This window comes from Neovison vison, chromosome 6 (genome assembly GCF_020171115.1).
Source record: "Neovison vison isolate M4711 chromosome 6, ASM_NN_V1, whole genome shotgun sequence".
NCBI lineage: Eukaryota > Metazoa > Chordata > Mammalia > Carnivora > Mustelidae > Neogale > Neogale vison.
Window position 1 is genome coordinate 27,783,730 of NC_058096.1, and position 5,810 is coordinate 27,789,539.

Consider the following 5,810-nt stretch of genomic DNA (forward strand, 5'->3'; position numbering starts at 1 on the left):
TTGATTTTTTTTCTTTGTTGTTGGAGAATGAAAGCTATGCATCTTGGGAGAAAAATCATACAAGTGAAAAAATTTCTGCTTGGTTAACTCATTTTGTCCCAGTTGTATGAAGCCTAGGATAGAAAAATATTAACAATTTAATGGTTTCATTATTTTCTGTACCTCATTTCCCTACAAATATGGAAAAGCCAAGAACTGCAGCCACTCCCAGACCCCATATAAGAATGCATTCTAAATAGAAAAAAAGGAGAAAGCATAAGAGAGACAGAGAGAGAGAGAGGAACAGAATATATAGAAGAGAGTGGGAGACAGTCTTGCTTATATTAATAAGATTGCCATTAATGTGCCTTTTAATACCAAGTGCCCTACATTACACTACATAGTTCATCATAAGCTAATGAAAGAGCTCCTTTAATTAGGGAGATAATAAGTGATTCAGAAACAAAAGAGAAGGATTCCAAACCATCACATCTATACACACGGAGGGACAGCTGCCAAGTGAGAGGCTCTGGGGACCCAGTAGAGAGCAAGCAAGTCACATGATGGCAGTAACTAGGAATGAAGAGAGGTGACAGCGTCCTCAATGAAGAAGCACACCCTCTTAAGGAATTAAAATATCATGGGCTTCCACCGTGAGATAAAATATTAAGCCAGTTCATCCTCGATTAATTGCCAGAGGAAAATGAGATTATCTCAAATTTTGGAATAAGTCACTAAAATATTCTTACATTTGTTGTCTACACTATTGGTTCAGTCTTCAAATCTGTAATAGTTTTTGATATTCCTTAGAGAATCAATGCTCTGTCATTTGAAATAGCAGAAAAAGAACACTCCTGCTTCCCAGAAAATTATGCTGACCGTTTGATTTACCAGCACTCTGATTACTAGTAAGAATTGTGCTCGCTTAGATTACATGGATAGAAAATGAGATCTAAATATTACACAGGATGATAAATCAATGACATGAAGTAACTCCAGGATACCTTTCTTTTTCATTCTGTCATTATTCTTGCTTTATTTTCCTGGAAACCTAGACTAATTATTGGGTTATAAAAGATAATACACTATAAAAGTAAGATTAACAGGTAAACAGATTTCTACTTTTAAAAGGGAGGCCTTGATTTTCATCAGTATCTTAGTTTTATATTCCTTCTGCCAAACAAAGGTCTCTATAGGAGTTAGGAAGGAACTTCACAAATATGTTGAATGAAGACCATGAAGCCAGTGCTGCTCTAAGTTTGCTTCAAAACACGTGCCTGTCCCTGACCTACTCCTGAATCACGTAACACAAGTACAGGCATTGACAATAAACATATAGAAATTTTTGCAGCAATCCAACAGAGTACATATTTTGTCTATTGAATTAATAGTAAAAAATTGAGATTTTTGATGTATCTCTTTTTTATTTCATTTTTTCCAATGATTTTATTTTATTTTATTTTATTATTTGCAAAAGTACTTCTGGTTGATGGATGATAAATTAGAAGTAAATCTTTTGTTAGGAAAAATTTCATATTTCCTGGACTGAACTACTTTGAAAATAGTCTTTCCAAACTTCTTTGGAATACTCCTACATGATCTAGGACCTTGAGTATCATAAATGTCTGTTTCTTCAGAAAGTAGAATGGGGGTTACCAGGGCCTGGGGGTGAGGGAAATGGGGTGATGTTGGTCAAACTGTGCAAACTTTCAATTATGGGATGAAGAAGTTTTGAGGATCTACTATAAAACATAGTGACTATAGTAACTACGGTATTCTGTACTTAAAAGTTGCTGAGAGTAGAAGTTACATTTCTCACCACAAAGAAGAAATGGTAAATGTGGTAATGGATTGGTAATTACCTCTAGGTTGGTAATCATTTCATAATACAGAAGTGTGTCAAATGAGCATGTTGTATACCTTAAACCTATATAACTTTATATGAGATTATATCTTAATAAAGCTGGAAAGAAAATAAAACCAGAATCTCTGAAAAAAAAATCTGCTATTTATGTTTTCTCCGCTATTTTAAAGAATAAATGTATCTTATGTTGGAATGCCTTCATATATTTTGGAAGAATTTTTAAAAATTCAGTTTCGCAAAGTTCAGAATTAAAACCAAGCCTGCAGAGAACATTTTACTTCTGTAACATCGAACATTTACAAGCAGTTGTTGATGCAGATGGTAATAAAAACAGAGGACTTTTGTGCTTACTCTTTGTAAACTAGTTAGTTATACCTTAGGTCACTGACAAACATCAGTTGAGTACATTAGGAACAACTCAGTATGCTATGTCATGAGAGTGAATATCATGTCAAAAGAAATGAACACAACCACAAGTAATTGGGAACTCAGGTTGTTTCATCAAGTTGAAGTTGGACATATGGGTGTTTGACTGAAAGAACGTTTCAGCTGTCCATTGTCATGGGATGGGGGTAGGGAATGGATACATTTTATCATCAAACCCTAGATACCTTCACTGATCCACTCCTAAGCCCCAGGACTTCTCTCCCAGCCATCTTTAGTCCCCAGAGACCAGGCAGGAGAACACCAGGAACAGTTAGCATATGTTCTTGGAAACCTTGCATCCTGCCTGCAGTCTTGGTTAGTTAGCCTTTGTCATTTCTCTTCCAGTCTAATTCCCCCTCTTGCTATTTTTGGATCTTTTTTTACCCCCTGACCCAAACTATCCATGTGCATGCTCACTTTTATAGTGCCTATCTAAGACAAACAAAAAAATCCCTCTTTTCATCCCTAAACTTTCCATTAAACCTCTTTCCCTTTCTTTGACAGAAACCCAACTCTTTCTTGAAAAAGAACATGGCTTTACATTTAAGGGTTACTTCTTTCCACAATCCACATATGTCTACCATCCTCCTCTATCCTCAGTGCTGCTTCCGGAGCATGACTGTGTTAGCCTTTGGTAGAGATCTCCACCACTTTGAGATTATTCCATCAGGTTATATCATTCCCTGGCCTTGATCACTGCTGTCATATACTTTTCTGGGACTCGGAAATCTCTCTTCCTATAAGATGTCTCTTGGAGATACAATGGGCCCATCAGAGCTCACAGTTGCAAAATTGAGCTCATCTTTTCTATCAACCTGCTCTATCTCACCTTGCTTGCACCCACTGTTAAATTTTATGATTATGCCTTCAATGGTTTAGTTCAATTTTTTTATGCTCTACCACACTATGCTTCACTATTAGTGGCTCTGCTCTTTGATTACTTCGTCTCCAGCCATGTACATCCACACCTCTCTTGCATAACTCAATACAGTGGCCACACCCAGATCTTCTCATCACTTGAAACTGTCCCACCTCTAGCACATTAAATCTGAATGCCCTATTCTTACCACAGCTCCCTTTCCACTCAGTGCCCTTACACTGTCCCTGACTCTATAGGGCTGGCAGCCTGTGAGTCCCTCTACCTTCCCCTGTTTGTTCTATTTTGTCTTCTTTACCTTCTCTGTCTTGCTTTGTTGTCTTGGGCCCTCATTTCAAGCCTTCTCTGGCCAGTTTTTTAAAACTCTAGTCACATTGCCTTTCTATCCATCCTCATGGCAAATACTCAGTCTAGGAGCCCTATTTCTGTAGCTCTAACCCAGACAGCTGAGTTATTGAAGATGATCACACAACTGTCCATGTTGATGACAGTATAAATTCCTGGTTCTTAAACTCAACAAGGCTTTCAATATTTTGTATATTTCTCTACTGAATTTTCTCCACTCTGTTCAAATCTTTCATTTGTTGTCTTCACTACTAACCAATAAATTGTATGCTTGTTTGGAGCCAACTTCTTGCCACCAAACCTACAAGCAGAAGTCCCAGAAAAGAAAAGTTATTTCCCTGGTTGAAGATTAATCCTTGCATCCTATCTCTTGCCTTTCTAGGACATGTGTGATGGGCTGAATATTTGAGTCTCCTCAGATTCATAGTTGAAGTCCTGACCCCTGGTGTGATGGAATTAGGAGACGAGGGTCTTTGGAAGGCAATTAAGTTCAGATGATGTCAAGAGAAGAGAACCCCCATGGTGGGATTAGTGTCTTAAAAGAAGAAGATGAGACACCAGAGTTTTTCTCACCTTCATGTGAGGAGATGGGGGAAAGTGGCTTCTGTGAGCTAGCAAGTAGGTCCTCACCCAGAACCAAATATGCTGGCACCTTGATCTTGACTTTCTGGCCTCCAAAATTATGAGAATTAAATGTCTGTTGTTTAAGCCCCCCAATCGATGGTATTTTCTTACAGTAGCCTGAGCTGACTATGATGATACCCTCTTTATGTTTAAGTCTTATTTTTTTTTATTCATCAGTCCATAAACATATTTCATGCTCTCACATACTAAAAATATGTCCCTCACCCTCCCACCTCCTACCACATACTGTCCTTTATTACCACTGCTGCACAACTGAAGCTTTTCAAAGAGTTGTCCACATTCACTGCCTCTAGTTTTCAGCTCCACACATTCTTCACACCTTTTCAATTTGGCTTCTGCTCTTGCAACCTGTAGAAACTTTTCTTGCCAAAGCCAGCTATGAATGATTTTCTTGCTGCTAAATCTCTAAACTTTTCTTCTTGTTTGACCTTTCTACTCCCCTTTCCACTGCTGACCACCCCCTTTCCATCTCTAACATCACACTCTTTCCATTTCATCTCACTGACAATGAAATCTCAGATTTCTTTGTAGAGTCCTGAAATGTTTGTATTTCTCAGGGTTCTGTCTTAAATTGTCTTCTTTTCAATTTGCACACTTGCAATTTTTCAGTCTCTCCCTCATTTCCTGTTGTGGCTTTAATAACCCTCTTTGTGCAGATAACCCCAAAGTTCATCTTTTCAGGGGCAACCTCTCTCATAAAATTTAGGCGTGTGAATCCCTCTTCTTACAAGATGTCTCTTGGTGATACAAAGGGCTCATGAGAGCCCATGGTTGCGAAACTGAGCTCATCATTTCTATCAGCCTGCTCTATGTCACCTTTTACCGCCTACTCAAAACTAGAAATCTGAGTATTATCCTTGACTGTTCCCTTCCCTTTACTTTAGAATTCCCAGATATGGATCGATTCATTGCTTTTTTCTTTATTTCCTCTATTACTTAATTCAGTCCATCATCTTATTTTCATTCATTTTATCAGGAGTCTCCCTTTCTCTAGTCAGATCCCCCCTTCAATTTATTCCCCACACCACAGAGCAGGATTTTTCTAAAATGTAAATCATATACATACGCTATACTGTGTTTAAAAGTGTTCAGTGACTCTTCATTATATGGAAAGTCCAAATTCCTTAACATACCTATGATCCTACTCCTTCTGAGTTCTCATTACTATGCTTCTGTTTGCCTTTTAATGCTTTAACCATTTAGATTTTTAACTCTCCTCTCTCTCCCTCCTCACACGCCACTCCCCACACCCTTCTCTTTCTTGCTCTCCCAACCCCAGGTCTTTGCAGAGCCTCTTTCTTCTGTCTTGAATTCTCCACTAACCACCACCCCCATGTCCCACCCCATTTCATAACCTGCTTCCTCTGGTTAAATTGTACATACAATTCAAGTCTCACTTAGACATAACTTCCTTCAGGAAGCATCCACCCCCCCGCTTCCAGAACTAGTGTGGGGATTCTCCTTTTTGCTTTCACTGTAATTCGTTTTACTTTTCATAATACTTGTCACATTCTATTGTAGTTTTTAAAATTGTACTTTTCTATTTTTGACTTTTTATTCCCCATTAGCCTGTCAGCTCCATTAGGGCAAGAATTGTTTGTTTTGACTCTAATGCTCTGGTACATTGGAAGCTTTAATAATTATTCAGTGTATGAATGCAGGAAGAAAAGAATA